The sequence below is a fragment of the Haliaeetus albicilla genome, chromosome 1 (assembly GCF_947461875.1).
Source record: "Haliaeetus albicilla chromosome 1, bHalAlb1.1, whole genome shotgun sequence".
In the NCBI taxonomy this organism is placed as follows: Eukaryota; Metazoa; Chordata; class Aves; order Accipitriformes; family Accipitridae; genus Haliaeetus; species Haliaeetus albicilla.
Window position 1 is genome coordinate 29,502,323 of NC_091483.1, and position 19,521 is coordinate 29,521,843.

The 19,521-nt window shown below is 47.7% G+C and overlaps 1 long non-coding RNA gene across 1 annotated transcript; it reads left to right on the forward strand.

Annotated features, from left to right (window-relative positions):
- Nucleotides 1–9,773: 9,773 nt before the first annotated feature.
- Nucleotides 9,774–19,049, forward strand: LOC138685156 (uncharacterized). Its single transcript, XR_011324439.1, has 2 exons — nucleotides 9,774–10,170; nucleotides 18,291–19,049. It is a non-coding gene; the product is annotated as an uncharacterized lncRNA (long non-coding RNA).
- The last annotated feature ends 472 nt before the right edge of the window (nucleotides 19,050–19,521 follow it).

Genomic DNA, 19,521 nt, shown 5'->3' on the forward strand with positions numbered 1-19,521 from the left:
CAGGCTCCCTGGGGATGCGTCTCTTCAGCTTCTTGAAGCAGAAAGGGGGGAATGATATCTGTGTTCGCAGTCCCGATTCAACCCAGCTTCCCGGCCACGGTTCCCGGAGCGGCTGGGCTGGCGGCTCCTAAATGGTGTGTTTTCTGTTAAACCATCTAAGCCATCATGTGGCTTCTCCAAAACTCAAGAGCCTTGTGAACGAATACCTCTGTGGCAGTCTTCCATAATGAGTGAAAATATGTGCTATGGGATCTACAGTAAATTATTCTATTAAGATGTAGATAGCCATTAAGATAAAGATATCCACGCAGTAGTTATAGAGCGCACAGTTACTCTGCACCACCTGGGATTTCTTGCTGGGCTGGTCTTTGACATCTTTGCTCCTGTGCCAGTCCTAGAGCATGAAGGTTTAGGTAAAACTGTCCGTAGAAATACTTTATCTTTTTCCTCTTCCTATGGGTTGTGCTTTTATTGCTGTTTCTAAACACAGTTAACCCCACTTAACCTTTGTATCTAGTGTGTCGAAACTTCTCCCAGCTCCTCACGGCCTCATCAGCAGTGTGAATGTAGCGTCAGCCCAGGCTCTGCCTGCAAGGAGATAGATACATAGCTATAGATATGTATGTTAACTAGCACGGGTGTTTGGGGGAGAGAATATGATCTTTTTTCAGCATTTTAGATTGGACCTGCCTCGTTATACCACAGGCATCAAGAGACAAGATACAAAAGTGGGATGCTGCCATGTCTGCTTTTTTCCCCCCTTCCTGTGTCCACATGCCTAATCTGGCCCTTCCTCTGGGTTTCCTCACTGCCCTTTCCTAGAAGGACAGAGGGACTTTCTACCCCCTCTCTGGGAAAGCTGAAGCACAGAGGGGACCCAGTGATGGCTTAAAACCAGCAGCAAAAACGTCTCAGCTGGGGAACGCAAGCACCAGCACCGATAGCAGCTGCAGCCCGCCCCCGCTGCTGGCACCAGTGGGTGCAAACCCCACGGCACCGTGTCTGCAGGAACCAGGGCCAGGAGGGGTAGCTGGGGCTCACTAAGCCAAAATTTCTCAGCAACCAGAGCACAGCCCAGCAAACAGCCCTTTTGACTGAAAAGCACGTGTCTGGGTAACATTATTGTTATTTTGCTTGCTGTTCCTGGCCTGGCAGCCTTGCCTGTCCAATACCCCACTTCCTTCAGCTGAAGCAATAGGCTAGGGATGACTCTGTATAGGTGGGCATGCGCTACGGAGGAGCTGAAGCCAGCAGCCAGGCTGGGGGCTCGCCTGCTCGGAGCATGCTGCATGTATTTGCAGAAAACCCGGACCTGCGGGAGTCCGGCAGGGCTGCCTGGTCAGTTGCTGGGATTTACATTAGGATGACAAGAGCAGGTTTATTATGGTGAATATATCCTATGCAGTTCGGCATGCTTTGCCAAAGCATTCTTAGGAGAAGAGAGCGATACAGCCTGGAGCAACAGGACAAAAGGATATCTGGGCCATTTAGAGCTGGTAGGGAGTTTTAGGTAATATTATTAACTGTGTAATGCTTCTTTAGTGAAGATTGTGGAGGAGAACCTTTGTATCTAATGGAATAACTGTCATTATTTCCTGGCTCAGAAATATTTCCAGTCTCCTGCGGTATCACATATACTAGAGAGGTCTGGGGTATTGCCTGTTTGCAAGGGCAGGGAAAGGCCAAGGCTGGGGGAGTGGAGGGACATGAGAGAGGAATGGGAGAAAGTATGATTTTAATTGCAGAAAATACATTTTTTCCAAAACTCCATTTTATTTTTTTTCTTATTATCGCCAAGATTAATTAAGGATAAAAATCCCTGAAATACAGATCGTTTGAAAGAGATCAGCTGGGAACGAAGCTTTAGCAAAATTGTCAAAAGACTAAACACATCATTTCTCTCTGGGCAGCAGCTGAGGTGCAATGAAAAATATATTCTGCGGAGCACTGAAAATTAAATTAAGTTATGCTCGTGTGAGCATTTGTATGTTGTTAGAATAAAACCCTGGGGTTTTATAATTGGCTCGGGTATTAAACCCTTTGGCACGGCTCTTGTGGGGTGGGCTTGCCCAGTTATGGGCAAGCTGCTGCTCCATCAGTGGATTGCAGCAGATACACCTGTAACGGCTGCCAGGGACTGTGGGACATGATGGCTTCAAAATTACAGATGAAAAGCTTGGTGGGAAGCTGAGTGTTGCTGTTGGACATGGCCCCTTCCTTAAGACAGCAGCACGCCTCGTCGCTTCCCTAGGGAGCTCTCCTGCCTTCCCTCCTTTCCCGCGGGCTCCCTGGCAGGACACGAGTCCTCCTCAATGCAAAGAAAACAAGGGGAAAAAGCCCAGCATGAAATACGTGTGACCTCTCTTTCCATCCTGTAAAGCTACTTCATGTTACACAGTGTGGCACTGGCAGTCAGGAGTGATGGACGACACACGGAATAATTTGTTTAAGCGATATAAGCCGTGCTTTAAATTCAAAAATCTCCTGCTGATGCCCCAGCCTCCCAGGCCATCGGTGAGGACCTCGTCCTCTTCAAAATCTGCTGCCATCCCTAGCGATGTGCGGGGTGGGTTGTGGCTGCACGGCTGCCTGCCGCCTCCCACAGCCCTCTCCCCTTTCCCTCCTGGAAAGCTGCAGTTTCGCAGAGTGCAGCTCAGAGTGACGGAGTCTTGCAAGGTACATCCTTCCAGCGGGTCTCCACGGACACCTTCTCTGAACTGAACTGCGCCTCCTAGGAAGAAAGAGAGAATGGGAATTCCTTTCTTCTCCTCCATTTCCATGCCAGGTGGTTCGTTCAAATGTCCAGCAAAAATATCCAGAAAGGGTGAACTATTGGCGAGCAGCGACGCAACCCCACGGTGAGGAGCTCACAGCGTCGCCACTTTTCTCCATGCGCAGGTTTGGAGCACAGGTGCCTGTGCATCGCTATGTGTAAGCGAAATCTGTTGCCATGGTGACAGTGGGGCTTTCTAAATACAGCCTGTGATGCCCAAAATCGCATGGGCGTTAACTGCTGAGGTGCACGCAGGGTCCCTGCCGACACTAGAAACCTGCCGTTGGGGCTCACCAGAAGAGAAAGCGTTTGCCCTGGTGGGTGAACAGCCTGAACCGGTGGTGGGCTTAATTACAGGTTTCTGATTTTTGCCTTCCCCAGCGCCCCAGGTGCTCCCCAGGATGTGCAGTCTGGCTCTGGGACCCTGCGCTGCAGCTGCTAAGAGGCTGGACTGTATTTATCTTACAAGTGTTGGGTGGGATTTGCAGCGTTTTCACTACTTGATGTGGCTGGATTCCTTCTCCCTTAAAGCGATGTGGCTGTTCCAATGCTTATCTGTGTGTGGCTGAACAGAGGTAGGCTGAGATTACACCTGATAGAATTATCAGCCTTGTAATTACATGCAAGAGCCCCAGACACCCTCCTGGGTTTAGCGTAGGAATCTAATAAGAGTCAGGCATGGGAGTATTACAGGCTAAGGAAACCTGTGTTTGCCAGACCTTTGCCTGCACCTGTCAGTGAGAGCTGTGGTGCGAAATGCAGCGATGCGTGCGAAGTCGCAGCAGTTGCTGTGCATGTGTCCATCAGTCTGTGTGAGGTAGCATCCCGCTGAGGAGAGACGGGAGGGTCCCACGCTGGCCACCCCACGGTCCCCGTGATGCTTGTCCCTCCCGAGCACGGGGGTGGCGTTTGCTTGCAGGAGGTGAGAGCTCTTCTGTGCCGCCTGCCCATCCGCACGGCCTCCACGCTGAGCTGGGGGGTGTTGGAGCAGTAGGATGTGAGGCCGTGGTGCCCCCAGGTCCCTGCAGCAGCCTGGGCTTTCCTGGCTCCGGTCCCAGCCGTGCCACGCCGGGGAGAGCCACATGAGGACCACGCACCCGCTCTGCCCCGTTGGTCCACTCCAGCAGTCCCAAAGAGACTTTGGTCTCAGAGAGAATTAGGAAAATAACTGGCACCTTTTGTTCCCAGTGCTATAAATCATAAAGATAGAAAAACATCATTCTGGACTGGTTGGTGAGACCCCCCCTCCTCCGTGCATGCAGCTTCTGGGCTCCCCCCACCCCTGCCAACCGACTTCAGCGTGAGGTTCCCCGTAGCATGGGGCAGGATATCAGGGTCCAACCCCCACCGACAAAAAGGTCCCTTCAGGTTTTGGACCCGGCGAGGCAGCTCAATGGGAGCCACACGCGTGTCTCTGCAAGCTGTGGGAGGTGCCCGTGGGATGAGATGGAGCTGGAGCGCAGAGGGAGAGGGTGAGAGGTCTCACAGCAGGAGGAGGAAGAGAAGGGAATACGGCAGAGGTCACAGCTCCTGCCCAACCTGCCTCCCAGAGCTTCCCGGCCTCTTGGAGCAGCCGAAACCTTCCTAATATCAGATTTCCTGAAAAAGGACAAACAGCTTATATTTGAGGTATGAGGCATGGGGAGGAAAAAAGGGCAAGGGACAAGAAATACAATGCTGCAAAACTTCCAGAAGCCATTGCAGCTAATACATAACAAACCTAGAAGCAAAGGAAGAGAGGGAGGAAGGAAGACTCTGGGGCAGCCCGGCAATGGGCAGCTGCTCTCTGGAAAAGCGGGGAGAGGAAAGAGGAGCCAGGCACACCAATTTTGCAGATGAAAAATCACGGGGGGGGGGGGAGGGGGGAGAGAAAGGCCGGCAACAGGAATTATTCAGGTGGTATAAGGCCATTGGAGACATCCTCCGTTGGCAGGTGCCCCGTGCAGGACCACCAGCTTCTGTGCTGGGTCTGGTCTCCAGGTTGATCTGAGGCACACGGCCAAGCATGGGGCATGTGGGGCCAGGGCTGAGCTGTAGCTGGTGGCATCCAAGGGGGCAGGGAGGAACTTGGTGGGAGGGAGGGAGGCTGGAGGATGGGAATCACACATCACCCTGGTTTCTATTTCACAATGGAGGAGATGAGGTGTCTTTTGGAGCTTGGAGGTGGCTGTGCGTTTTAAATACTGAGTGAAATGTGAAAAATAAAATTGTTCCTGGTCCTACACCCTCGGAATGATTTATGTTGGTATGTAATCCTGCTTGTGTTTCCCTGCCCACTGTGTTCTGGTTTCCTCTGCACTTTTCTAAGTGGTGGGAAAGCAGCGCACTGCTAATTACAACCCAGGACTGTTTGGACACAGAACTGGGGAGGGAGGTGAAGACAAATAAATCAATAAATGAAAAGGCCCGTCTTCACTGTAAATCTGGGTCCCACTCTTTGCAAAGCCCACCAGTGTGTTTCTAGGGAGTTTGCAAGTTATTGGTAGTGATTTGTCGAAGCCTGGCTGGCTCAGGGTTTGGCTGGTGGCAGCGCTTGCTCTGCACCATTCACACCGCTGCGACGACCCAAAATCTGCCAGCATTGGGGGTCTTGCTGCTGTGCTTTTAGGGGGATGTCTGCATGGTTGTGATGGTGTGTCCACCCCAACCCCATGGGGGCAAAAGGAGTTTTTCGGGGCTGGTGCTGGCTGCACGGCAGGACAGGCAGCTGCTGCCGCGATGCCTGGGGAAGCACGGTGCGGTGCACAGAGCATGCACCGGCGGAGATGTTTGTTTTTATGATGACCATATCATAAAAGCCCGTTTTTGAACTTCCAGGCTCTCTTTGCATTCACGTGCTGATGGACTGTACAGTCATATCCTTCATTAAAAACAAATATGAAGGCACCTGGGTTGCCCCTGGGTGGGGGACGTAGGCCTTGCTAACGGGAGCATGAGGAGCGGGGAAGCAGCGGCGGACACGTGCGCTGAGAGGACGCTCCTTTTCCCTCCTCCCCACGCGTCCTTGGCCGGTGTGGCCAGCAGGAGGGAGCTGGCAGCGGATACAGGCAGGGGCTGGTGCTGCCTGATGTGGTTCCTGCTGCCAGTCAATTAATTAATAAAGCTTTCTGGCCTCTTATCCGATCCACCATTTCAGTTAGTTTAGGCTCCCTGCAGCAAGTCGTCTGTGACTGGTTTTATTCACTTTTCTTTCTGGCTCAAGGTCCTGCAGTAGGCTGCCTCAGCCCAACGAAAAATCAAGCAAACGATACACAAAACAGGGCCACGGGTGTTTCCCCTGCTTAATGCTCTGGCTTGCAAATTTGGCTGGCTGAGCTCTGCGTGCTCTCCTTGAGCCCATTGCCCTGGCATGGTTCAAAGCAGTTGCGCAGTGGCCAGCTGCCAGCAGGTTTTCTCCTCCTGGTGCGTTGGGTGTGGGTTTTTTTGCTTTGTTTCAGGTTTTGGAGGTTTGGGGGGGGGGGGGGGGTTGCTTGGTTTTGGTTTTTTTGACAGCCTGAAGGGCAGGAGATGGTTTCAAATAGAAGCAAAGCTCTGCGACGTGGCTCTTCGGGCAGAGGCGGGTGGCCCGGCAAACCCTGCAGCAGCAGGGCAGCCTCTTGGGGGATGAATTAGGAACAGATGCCTGGAGGCAGGGAAGGCATGTGTCCTTAACGTGCTCCTCCTGCAAGCTCCCCTGTCTCCCCGCTACGTAGACCAGCCGTGTGTCTGCCCATCGGCTCTGCCCCGGGCCCCTCCGCAGCCCTGGTCCCCCCCGCACTCTCCCTGGCTGGGACATCCAGGAGGGAGCTGATTTCATTTAGCTGTTGAACAGCTAGACCTCACACTGGTGAAATCTGTGAATTATTAATAAGAAAGCAGTGCTTCGTTAGGACGCCCGCAGCCGCACTGCTGCGGCCTTTCCCAGACAGAGTTAATTGCCGCGAAAATTTATGCAGGGTTTTTTGGCTCCCTGGCTCCCGTCATGCCGCGCTTGCTTCTCCTGGCTCCTCCCTTTGGCTGGCGGTGGCCTAATGTAGTAACCAGAGAAATACCTAAGGTTTAATTAATTTCATCCAACCTCTGGTGAGACGGAGCCCCGGCGACTGCTCGCAGCACTCGCGCACGAGGTCACGTCGGCCCAAGTGGCTGGTGGATGAGGGGAGAACGTGCGCTCCTGAGGTGCTTTCTGTGGGACAGCGTCTGCTCCCTGCCCCTCTGTCGGGGAGCACAGCCAGCCCTTCACAAGGTTTCTGGGGCTAACGGAGCTTTTTCCACCCCCCCAGCCCTCCCATGCCTGGTAGCTCTTGTGGAAGCAGTCCATTTCTTTAGCAGGGAGCTGTGGAAAAGCTATGCCACACAGCAGCTTTGGGAGCCGGCGCACCTTAGGGCTGTGCTGGTGGTGCCCCTTTCCATTTCTGCCTCCACACTGGCTTCGGAGGCAGACTGGGAGCTGGTACCTGGCTGCCTCTGGTGCCCTCTGAGGCCTGATGCCTCCTAATGGCTGTATAAACTGGTCTGCACGGGGATTAATTTAATCCCCAAAGTTCTGACCACAGTTCATGTAAATACCTGCTCTTGTTTTAGAGATCACCAGGGATGTCTGGGCACGCAGGTGCATGAAGCCAATGTTTCCTATCAACTGTCTCAAAGTTTTCCCTGGGTGCATTTCCCTGCAGGAACGCGGAGGAGCCGTGACGTCTGCCAGCCTGTAGCCCTAAGACATCCTCCCCACCCGTCTGCATGGGAAGGGGAATCCTTTGCCTTCAGTCCACCCATTTGGTTCATAACAGCAGCGCCTCCATCTCCGATCTCTCCTTGTGCCGGCCTCTCCTCCCTGCAGCCGCTGGGGCCGTGCCACCGGGAGATGTGCCGCCACCCAGACAGCCCGAGGTGAAGCTGAAAGTGAAGCTTCTGAGTGCCATGCAATGAATAAAATATGAAGAGAAAAAAAGTCAGCCTGCATTTGAAAATTAAGGGTATTTCCTTGTTCTTTTGGGTTTTTTTTTATTTTAAATCTTCAGAAGAAAGTCCATTGGGAAGTATTAGATCATTACTTCTCCATCAGCCTTTGTCTTTTCAGAGAAGAAAGGTGTTGGCGGAGAGAAATGAAAGTCGGTGCTTAGGTTTTTCAGCTGGAGATGGAGGAGCAAAGAGCAGAAATCCCTCCAATCTTTGACACCAGCAGTTACCATTTCCACAGTGGAAAATCTTGGAGGGCTGAAAATACCAATATTTATGATAATTAATGTTGTTACTAATTACTTGTCTTCCATTAGGTATTAAAAATGTGCTCATGGCTGACCCTTCTGCAGTGTTCAACACAAGAAAATGTCACTTCTCACTTTCCAGGCTCCCTCTTTTCCCATTGCCTGGCAGCACGGGCAAGGTTGCCCTCGCTTCAGCTGTGCCACTATGGGATATGGTTTGAAGGGTTTCCATGCCATCACAGGCACTGCAAACCCAACACCTCTTCTCCTGCTGCCTTCATCCTCCCCCGATCCTCTCTCTCTTCCTCATCCTCCTATCTGTGATCATCTGGTCCCACAGGTCTCACCATGCAGGACAGACCACACGCACATCCAGCAGTGTGATCTGGGCGTTTCCAAGCAGTTAAATATTCCTGGGTTTGCGTTCAAGAGAGAGTTAATATGATTGAAAAGAAAACAAATTTGCCTTGAAACCTGCAGATTAATATTCCAGGGCGTATGAAGAAACTCAAGGATTTAGCTAACTTGCATGAAAAAAACCAAAAAAACAAAAACCAAAAACCAACCCAAGGAAAAAACCCTGCTGCAAGCAGTATTAGCTGCCAAAGCCATAATTGTGCAAAACTGGAAATCCCTTGCTCAGCTGAACCTAGCGCATTGGTATAGCATCTTAAGTGAATTAGCTGGCATTGGAAAGCTAGTGTTTCTTATAAATAATAAACCAAACATTTTTTCAATTCCTCCTGACAGTTTTCTTGGAAATCTGCAAATACAATACTTATGTTAACCAGCTGTGTCATCTGGATCAGCATTTTAGTTTTCTGATGGGGAATTAGAAAAGGTAGCATCTGTTAAGCAGCACAATTCATATAGATTATAAAATATTGTCTCTAATGCAGAAATAGATCAGCTATGAAGTGATAATTTAGAAAGCATTATCCCTGTAATTTATGGATGTGTTTATATTACATAGTAATTTATTCTGTTATTTTGCTGCTTATCTTGTTTTTTGGCTTTTATTTTTCCGTGTTAGTCTTCTATGCATAGAAAGGTTATTCAGCTGTGTGCCCAAGAGCTAGGATGCTGGTGTACGCGGTGGGTGGGACTGCCTGCTCTGTGCTTTGGGATGATCCCAATTGCCCCTGTAGGCTTGGGTGCATTCATAAATGTTAAGACCAGACCAAAAAAGGAGGCACGGCAGTGTGATCGTCCTGCTTATGAAAGGAAAGCTGTTTGGTGTTCTCATTCAGGCTGCAGTAGATAAGGAGCAAGGCTGTTTTGTTAGCGTGACTTTTCCTAAGGGAGATCCTTCTACTTCTACAGCCCAGACCTTTGGTACTCTCAGGTCCCTTCTGCAATCACTGGGGGTTTCAAATTTTGACACGTTGGGTAGCGAAAACTTGCCTAAACCACCTGCTCTTGGCTGAGACTCATGAAACCCAGAGAAGGGCCTTTGTGATGGACGCTGCGGGTGGTTTGATTCCCCTTCTCTACCTGATAGGTGAAGTGTCCTCCAGGATATGTCCCATCCTGAGTAACGCTATGAAGCCACCTCTTGTGTCTGTGTGCCTCAAACTACAGATAGCAGGGCTGAAGAATGAGGCACAGAAGAAGAACATCAAAAAGGCCCACAGGGCCAGGTTCACCATGTGGCTCTCTAATCTTTTAATCAAGAGAAGTCCCACGGCCAGATAAAGAGGTCCAAGGATGATGTGTGTGTGACTGTGGTTTCCAGAGCCTAGCTAGAAGAACTGGTCAGGTTCAGGCACTGAGATGCCATTTAAATTTTGAGATAGGAAAAGCGAGCCATGGAAAGAGAGGCCCCAGAGCCTCAGGGCTATCTTGTGCAGGGTGGTGAAAGGGGAAAGCCTGGGAGGACAGGTACCCTCCAAGGGACGAGGCAGTGCCTGGGAAACAGCAAGAACCTACTAAGCAACCTGGCTTTTGATCCCCAAAAGTACATAAAATAAGGGATATGTAAAAGCAAACCGCAAGAAATGCTGAAAATGTTGATGTCTTTCTTTCGTTTTTGTTTTTTTTTTTTTCAAGGAGTGGCGGATAACACAGTGTGTTGTGGACCAGAAGATCCATAAGGGTGCCCAAAAAGATGTGGAAGCTCCTGTGGATTTCTCATAAGCAATGTTGAGTCTGGCAAAGCTATGAGATTACGAGATCTCGAGGCATCTGTCCCTTCAGACAACATCGTAAAAAGTAAGTACAATTGGTGGCCATTTAACACAGACTTGATCACAAAATTAACATATGAGAAAATCCTTCAGGGTCTTAAAGTGGTTTCCAAGCATAGATGCTGAAGATGCCCAACGCACTGGCCAGGAACCTGAAATGGAAACAGAAATTTCAGTGATCTTCTCCACACAGATAAACTCCAGTGTTGTTTTGTGTTACTGGAGGGATTCAGAGTATTGCTGTCACTTTTTACCATTTTGCTAGAGAAAAGGAAGGAAAAACAAGACTGCACGTATTGAGGAAGCCAGCCATCAGAGGATCCTGAGGACAGACCTGTTCAGCTGTCACTGCTGGCAAACAAAGCATCCCACTAAATTGCAAAGGCTTGTGAAGGGAATAAGAAAATAAAATGAGTTCAGTGACAAGTAGTATTGGGTCTGCCTTAGCTGTGTCAGGAGGGAAGTCAGTCTAGTGCTGGGATCTGCCTCAGCTCCTCTAGGAGACTGACATCCCCGACAGAAGAGACAACAGGTTACTCGACTTGCTACTCTAAGCCTTACACCTAGCCATCATTCTCTTGTGTGGTGCCAGAGAAGAAAATAAGGGGTAGAAGAAGTGGAGGAGCAGGTCTCCCACTGGAGATGATACAGGGCCCTTTGCTAGAAGAGCTTAACGATAGCTGTTAGTAACCATGAAAGATTTAAATTTAATTCCATACCCACATACATTGTCACCACTCAAAATTGAACAGCTATCCCACAGTGACGTGAGAAATCACAGGTTTTTAAAAATACATGGTAATTAAAACTATTAGGAAAATTAAACATTTTTATAACCTTGGTTTCGCATTTCTCCAGTGGGATTGTGGTGTTGGTAATTTAAGATTGGGGGGAAAATAAAATGCACATATCTTGGAAAGTTAATCTGGGGCTGAAGTGAAGGAATCCATCCTGTATTATGAAAATTGTCAGCAGCTGCATCTGAAGGAAGCAGAAACAGCTCTATCCCACTTGTCATACAATTGTCCATATGGAAACACTTATTTGGGAAGAAGTAATTGAGAGCCTTAATACGAAAATCATTTTAGTTTTGCCTCTGAATCAAAAGGTCCTTCTCTTTCAAGATTAAAATTTTACATTAAATATTAACAAAAGAACGAAAGCAATTTCTGCTGAGTGTTTCTAGTGGGCCTGCAAAGCCGTCAGGGAAAGGTTTGCAAGGGTTTGCAGTTGCGGGAGGGTGTGCGCACAGAGCAGGGGGCTCCTGGTCTCATGAGAGGCAACTGGGTCCTCGCAGGGCTGAGATCTCAGCCACAAAGTCAGCCTGGCTCAAATAATTTCAAAATGAAAAATCAGTTTCCAGAGCAAAGAACGAAAGAAAACTGGTTCGCCGCTTTGGAGGTTTGCAATTAAAACAAAGCATTTGGGGGCTGAGCTCTTGGCACTGCTGAAAACCTCCGTGCACTTACCATTTTGCACAGGGTCAATGCAGAGTTATGTCTGTGTCAGGATTTAATCTCCTTTCCTCCTCCTTCTACTACTTTGATGAATAGGCATTAGTAAATAATTTAAGTCTGTAAATTGACCAAGTCAGTGACTGCCTTTTAAGATAGAGTCTTGAAGTGCACTAACGTAATCCATATAGTATTTTGAAATTCTGGATTACAGATACCAGGTATGATGTTATTTCAGAGGGTTTCTGGCCAGAGTAGCCTGGCTACTGGAAAAAGTTAAAAAACCATATTTCTGTCTCTGCCTAGTTTTAGGGATGGCTGGATCTAGATTCAGTCCATCTTCCTCTCTAGGTGCTCTTTGCCTATAAAATGCTCCCTGTGCGAGGGTGTTCCCCTGGGTCACGGGTGCTGGAACGCTGCCCTGGATGGTCCCACCACTTTCCCGCCTGCCCCCTCTCCCCTTAAACCCATGCATAGGCAGGGAGGACGATGAGCTCGAAAAACTGAAGCTAAGGGCAAAAAATCTGAGCATGCCGTCTGCCTAACACCTGGAGCAGAGCCAGGCTTTTGGGTATTTAGAGCAAGGGGTACAAGCAAGTATTTATTTATTGATTGAGAAACAGCGCAGTGTTTCTCTGACTCGCTATCGGTTTCCAAATCTGATTTAAATAAACTCTTCTACTGCATAAATCCAGACGAAATGTCATTCACCATATGTTTATTACTAAAACTTGGCGCTTGCTTGCATCAAAGTAGTTTTCACACGCAGGCTGTTTGTTACAAAACCTCAGTGAAGCAGGTATAATTAGCATTAGCACTTGAGGGGGAAAACTGGGGCTGAGAACAGAGAAAATAATTTCCTCGCTGCTGCACAGGGAGTTGGCACGGGGATTTGGATTAGAAACAGCCTTTCCTAGCTTCCCATTTTCTTCATGCAGATGACTAGATTTGCATCTTTTATTAATCTTTATAACAATTGGACAAATAGTACCTTGCTCATTTCTTAAATAAAGTGCTTAAAATGTTTGTAAGAGTAGCTTAGAAATATCCAGATAAACGGTCTTCCTACCTGAATGGCTATAACTACCTTGCAAGGAAGATGTATGATGAGTTGCTGTATGCCATTTTGCATACAATCAACGTTTATCAACCAGAACACAAAACACTTTCTGAATACATCATCTATACAAGCTTTATAAATGATCCACTCTTGTACTGCTGGCATAAGCCACTCTGATGAAGCCACGCAAAGAGCCTCAAAGGGATCAGCAACTAGCACGAGATGGTTTTGTATGAAACTTCTCCAACCCTTTACATATCGCCACCATTATTATTATTAAGGGCTCAGAGATTTTGGACTTTCAAATGAAGTTTGAGAGCTCTAAGGAGGCAAAGGTAACAGATATTTTTCCTTTTTTTCACTTTAGTGTTTATATATGAGAAAATAAAATTATAGGCTGGTTTTGGTATTTTTCTTGGCAGCAAACCAGACCTATCAAAAGATTAAACTCACATGCAGGTATCCCCTTTTAGTCAAATTCCTAATAAACATGAACTTGAAATTTTGTCTGAAAGTGGCAAAAGTAAAAATTAAAAAACCCATGAGTTCTCTCTCCTAACGTGGAATTTGATTTTTCTTTCCTCTTAGAAAACTGCTTTATGCATACTAATGGGTCTTTCTAGCAAATCCAAAGATTGATTCTCTCAAGAGCATAATTATGCATGCAAAGTCTTTGTCCTTATATTTCATTAAAGACTACTTTTTAATTTACTTTATCCTATCGTAAAATTCTTCAAGCCTTTCTGTAGTAGAAGTGTGAGAGAGAGAGGCTGGGTAAGAGATCAGTGGAAAAATACTTCCTGAGAACTGCACTGCCCCTCCTCTGGGAAGCTTCATTTGCTCTGGGTGCTTCATCTCCTGTCGCTGATTTCATGGCTCACAAATCCGTGTTGCCCTGGTCTCCCAGTTCAGCTGGTCTCGCCGACCTCTCTCTCCAAATCTCTATCTTCCGAGTGCTGTATCGCTTACTCTGAAAGTCTTTTCCTTCCCCCAAAGCCCACAACCTTCTCCGACACGCAAACTTCTCTGCCATCCTCTATGTTGCATTTCCGAAGCATCTCCTAAATTAAAGATCTGCATTTCCGGATGTCTGGTGGGAGACACCAAGAGGCTTAATTTCAAGGAGGCTCCAGCACTCTTAATTTCCAGGTGAATTTCACAGGCCGTGCCAGCCACTCTGCAGAGCTGACTCCAGACCTCTTCCCTCTGGGATGCTCAGATCCCCTTTTATCTCTCTGCTCACCAGCCCATAGGGATGCTGACTTCTTCCATGACCTCTCAGGATCACAAATCTCCTTCCTTCACCCACAGCTGAGCCCCTCCAGCCAGTTCATGTGATGGCCCCATCAAAGTGAGACGGGACTCAGTGAGGAGCATTGCAATATCTAGTATTGTCACTTTCCCCATCCCCAGTTGAAAAATGCAATGGTTGACTACCAGTGATCTCTGCACCCTATGGCAATGAGAAAGCAAAGTTTCTGGGTATGCTGAGTAAAATGTATAGGAGTATGTTTAATTTCTAGGGACTTCAGTGGGATGGGAGGGAAATCAGTTAAAGGTGACTTTGTAAAAACAGAAACAGGAGTGGGAGCGACAGAAGGGTAAAAGGAAATGTTGGCCTCCCAGTGACTACTTTTAATTTTATGAAGAAATTACATGTTTTATGTAATCCACAAAAGTAATTGGTTTTGAGGGAGCATGATGAGGCCAGATAAAATAGCATAATCCTCTGGCTACCGTATGTCCTGTTTAGAGGCACTCAAACAAGACGTAAAATAAGCAAACGTCATCTGCTGCACATACTGTGGATTCAGCACATGTTCAGGGAATTAGAGCTCCTGGTCTTTGGTTTCAAAACATGTACCCGTGTGATGCAATGCCTACCTTGTGATATACTTTATGTCTTTCAATGTTACCATCATGTATTGGCTGCTCCCATTGAACCTAGTGGGATGGTTCTTCACATCATACTCAGATGGAGGAAAGATATTGCAGCCCAGGGTTAATTGGTAGAGATTTTAAGTGCAGAAGGATGATACAGTTGGTGTGAAACATATGATGTACACAACATCGCTCTGTCAGGCATTTCCCTGGGTCTTAGTAGAGTATCAGAGACAAATTAAACCAATTTTTCTAGTCCCCAAGTTGTGCTGGAAGCTGGAAGGTTAGGGGAAAACTTTAGGAATATTAAGCATGCTGCTACTGCTATCACCAGTAATTTGGTGATAGAGCGTACTATTTTAAAAACCCTATAGTACTAACTCTTTCACAAAAGCATTTTTAGTGCATGCAAAGAGCTACTCGTATCTTCAAAGAAAGGATGTTACCACTCTTATTTTCATCATCATGCAAAAAAAGAAGAAATAAAAGCTGGATAAATGACATTTTCATAAGGCTTTTTCCCCCCATCATTTTGCATATGCCCTCTGGGGAATTTTCTGCAGCCTAGAAATAAACATACCTGAAGGGCTAAAACTAGGCAGTGTGTTAGGCTTACACAGCAAACAGCTCTGATGCTTTTAGGCTTAGCCCATTGCTGTGGCTGGTTTCCACGCAGCGCTTTCTGGGCTTGGTTATCTTTGTTTGGGGCTGATCCTACAATTGTGTGGGGAAGAGCCTGGACCTGTCCCATGAAGTGCACAGTGTTTGCCCCAAATATTTCACCAGATGGGGAAAATGGGTGCTGCCGGAGGCATCCCGCAGAGTAGTGGGTTACATCTGGGCTGTATAGCTGGGCTCTCCTCCCGGGCAGGCAGAGCAGTGGCCAGGCAGCTGGTGCCTCTCTGTTCCTGCTCCAGATATACTTCTGCAGAGGCAGCTGAGGTTATTCATCATCCCCATTCCCTTCTTTCTGCCCTCTTCACTGCTGTTTTGGTTTGGGGTTTTTTTCTCCCTTCGAGGTATTGAAAGTGGCAAAGCTTTCACTGGCACATTAGTGCTGCTTCAGGTGAGTGGTTAGCAGGTAAAAAAACCCCTAAGTGCATGGGGAGGCACCTGGGATGCAGGTCGTGCCATCAGCACGGAGGCAGGTAATGGAAAACTGGAGGGAAAAGACCATTAACCACCTTCCTCTGCATTGGGTCCCAGGTGGGGAAAGGGCTGCTCCTCTTTCGCCGGCACAGCCGCCTCCTGCCTTGCTGCTTTGGCGTCTTCGGCAGGGGCAGCCTGCGGAGGCTGGGTTTTTCAGGGTGGTTTATACCCTCTTACCTGCAGCTCGGGCACAGGGCTAGACTGAGCCCCCGGCAATCGTCACCGTCCCCACATGCAGCAAGGATGGGGAAGGGGGGAAAGAGGGAATTTAGAAAGCGCACAAACCCCTGAATTTTAACAGAGGTATCAGTTTAAATATTGTATCTTTTTGAATCGCTTCAAAAATCACAGCTCAGGAATGAACCAGAGAATAAAACCGTGATCCAGAAAACAATTAGTTCCCCACATAAGCCCACTGGGACTATTACAGGAGATGGGCTGATTTCAGGATGGCACTCTATGGAAATTAGAGTTTTGTTCAGTCTCAAAAGGGAGGATTCAAAAGACGTGGAAAATGTTTTTTAAAAGTGTGTCTTGTGCTAAGAATTGGGAGTTTGGGAGCGAGGCAATTGATTTTCTTGAGAAATTGGCACTATTTTGGTAGGTGTAAGATGAAATCGGTGAGAGGGTGCTGGATTCAGCCAGTGTGGATGAGTCTGCAGCATCTGCCCGCAGTGTGCCCTCTCTGGGGTGGCTTTCTTTTCCTGGCTGCTGCCAGCATGGCTGAGCTGATGGGTCATCCTTGCTTAGGCTTTGGTCAGGTATTTCCATCTCTTGGGAGTGCTGTTTTGGTTATTCATCAAATACGTGGAGGGGGAAGGAGTTAAATAAATCCTACCACCTTAGAACAACATTTCCCAGAGCAACAAAGTTGTTTAGAAAGGAAAATGAAATAAGACCAGGTTACAGATGATGCATTGAAATGCAAATCCCTATTGACTCAAACATGCAGGGATGAAATAACAGTTTTACATCAGCAGGGTCAAAGAAAAGAAAGATGAAAACAAAATAGAAACGAGGTCAGGCAGGAGCAGGGTAAAGGCCATGAAACTAAGACCTAACAACAGCCCTGTAGTAGCATGAATGAATGGAGATGACGGTAAACTGAATGGGATTAATTAGAAATGTAACTTCGCATACAATTGGGTTATTTGTTTGAAATGCTGGATACATGCATTTAAGCTTATTTGAGTTGCCATAACAACCTGATACAAGCATCATATAATCTTTTATCGCATTGTTTTGGATATGATTACATTATTTTACAACTTTGGTTGCTAGGAGAGCACAGTACCTTTCTGCAAGCTTCAAACAATTCTCAGTTTGCAGAGACATCAGCTTCTTGTGGCTGGCCTCTGAGATAGCTTATGGAATCATTAGCAAGGCAAGAAACCGAATTATACATGTAGGAGTGAGTTGCACTGGGAAAACTCTCCGTGAGAGGATGGCAGGGATTTTCTCCTGCTGCAGGGCTGGCAGGGGTGGCTCTTGTTGGAGAAGAGCTGGGAAGAAAGGAGGAGGCAGTCTAGGGGCAGCCTTGGAGGGAGCTTTATTTGAGAGGTAGCTTAAGCTGAGGAGCTTCTTGTGCTCTTGTTTTGATGAGTTTGTATTATAGAGTACAAGCTGCATTTCATGCCAGCAGTTTCCTTTGCTGGGAAGGCTAATAAATGTGGAGTTACAACTCTAAAGTAATTTCTAACATAAGAGCATAAGCGAATTCCCAGTCACTGAACCGCACTTTTGCCCACAGAATAATCTAATCTACCCAGAGCAAAGACAGCAGATAAACCGTGGGGCAGCTGGCTGCCCTGTGATTTACAGCACCAGGGTATTGCAGAAAAGGAGTGGTTGCTATTTAAGATATAATGGCAGGCATTCCTTGGGGCGCACCAGCCAGCAGAAAGCAGCGGTAGGCAAGGCTAAATGTGATGGTTCATGTGTTGGAGATGGGTGTGCATCACACTGAGGAGGTCTTGTTGTGGCACATGGCCTTACAGATGGATTGGGAGGCCAGTGTCGATGGCTTGCCATGACAACTCTGGATGGGGGGAGTACAGGAGAGAACATGATTTCCCGCAAATACTGACCACTGAAGAATGCAGCGCTGGGAGAGAGAGGTCAAGGCTGGCGGGAGGTGTTCCTTTGCCTGGAAAAAGGACCAGCAATACTTCCCTACCTCTGATATCTTTGGAGGCTTTAACGCTTTGCAGCTTCTGGAGTAAAAGGCATTACAGGTCTGTGTGCGGATTGTGGTTACAACGGGTAATACGGAGATCTGAAATGAATAGGAAGATAAGAACACTGAAATATTTTTAAAGTGTGTTTAAAAGCCAGGAGCTGTTAGTAGAAGCAGGGCTTTTCTTTTCTTTTTCCTTTTAGATTTATTTATGATTACAGGAGCTCTCTGGGAAGATTTTGTTCTTAAACCAGACCCAATAGTGAAAAAGGGAAGAAAACTAGTTTGGTTTTTTTTCCCCTCAATCTTCTTCCCTCCTGTGCCTTAAATTGAGATTGCAATTAAAACAAAAGCCCAGTTGCCCAAGAAGCAAAACAGAAATTCACGGGCGGCCTAAATATCAGCCTCATCTTGTTTTCCTCTAGTCTTCTCATTTCAGAGTTACAGCAACTGGACAATACGGGCAGCAGTGCCAAGCCGGGGATTTGAATAACAGCATGCACGTCTTACAAGGAAAACATGGAAGCGGCGCATTCGTCACTCCTTGCGACAGCCGTGTGTCTCCTCGGAGGTGCGGAGGGACAGAGATTACAGGCACAGACCTGCAGGAAGAGGGATTTGATCTACCAGACAGTGGTCTGCTTGACAAAGCTGCCGAACTAACATTTCTCAGCGGTACAGGACCCTCCTCCCTCTGCTATGAAATGTCAGGCTTTGGCACCTGCAGAGTACCTTGCTGCTTTGAAATGACAGCCTGGCTCTCTAAAGTGTCACCAGCGATCCAGTCCCCAATTAATGGCATGGGTTTGTGGGTTTCTGACACTATTCTCAAAGCTCCTGTGGGTTGCTGCAGCCTACAAGCCAGGGATCATTTCTGCTTTGCAAGACTCAAAGGAGAGGAAGGGAAAAAAGCTGGGAAGGAAAGGCTACAGTTTCATTATTCCATGCTAGCAGGCTAACAGAATACATTTCCTTTAATACTAAAATGTGTCATTTGAGAAAAGATCCTGCTGTCTGATCAAGCTCTCCATTAGTTATTTTTGCATGTGCATGCACAAATCCAGCAGCTAAGCCTACAGCACTGCTCTATATTGGAAACCAGAAAATGCTGCAGGGTGTTTCTAAAGAATAGCAATTTGGAGGTTGTGGGTGGTTTGTGGGTGTAATAAAAAAGGCTGCATACCGAGGCATCTGAATTAGGCTTCTCTTCAGGCTGCTTACAGTCTCTATCAAGATCGTTAAGAACCTGATTCTGCCATCCTTATCCTCACCTACTAGCATTTGCTCCTGTGAGCAATTTTATTTAAGTGCCACCCGTTGTATCCAGGGCCCTAACGCAGAAGCTGAGCAACAGTGTGGCTGAACACAAGTGGAAAAACACTGAGCTTTACCGTACATACCGCTGCTCCCCGTATTTTTAGCAGCTGCTGAAAGCTGAGATGGGTTGGTCACCAAACCACGGCACATGGGTGACGCACCGCCTGTGTCATCCCTCCACGTTGCTCACCATCCCAGAGGCTGCCAAGACCACCACAGTCAGCATCAGCAGTGGGTGCAAACCACGCGGTCGCTCTCTGCGCGCCGTCGACTTGCACCATCCCCCTCCCTGCCACGCCAGAGCATTGGTTGGATGCCCCACCATCCCCCTGCTCCCAC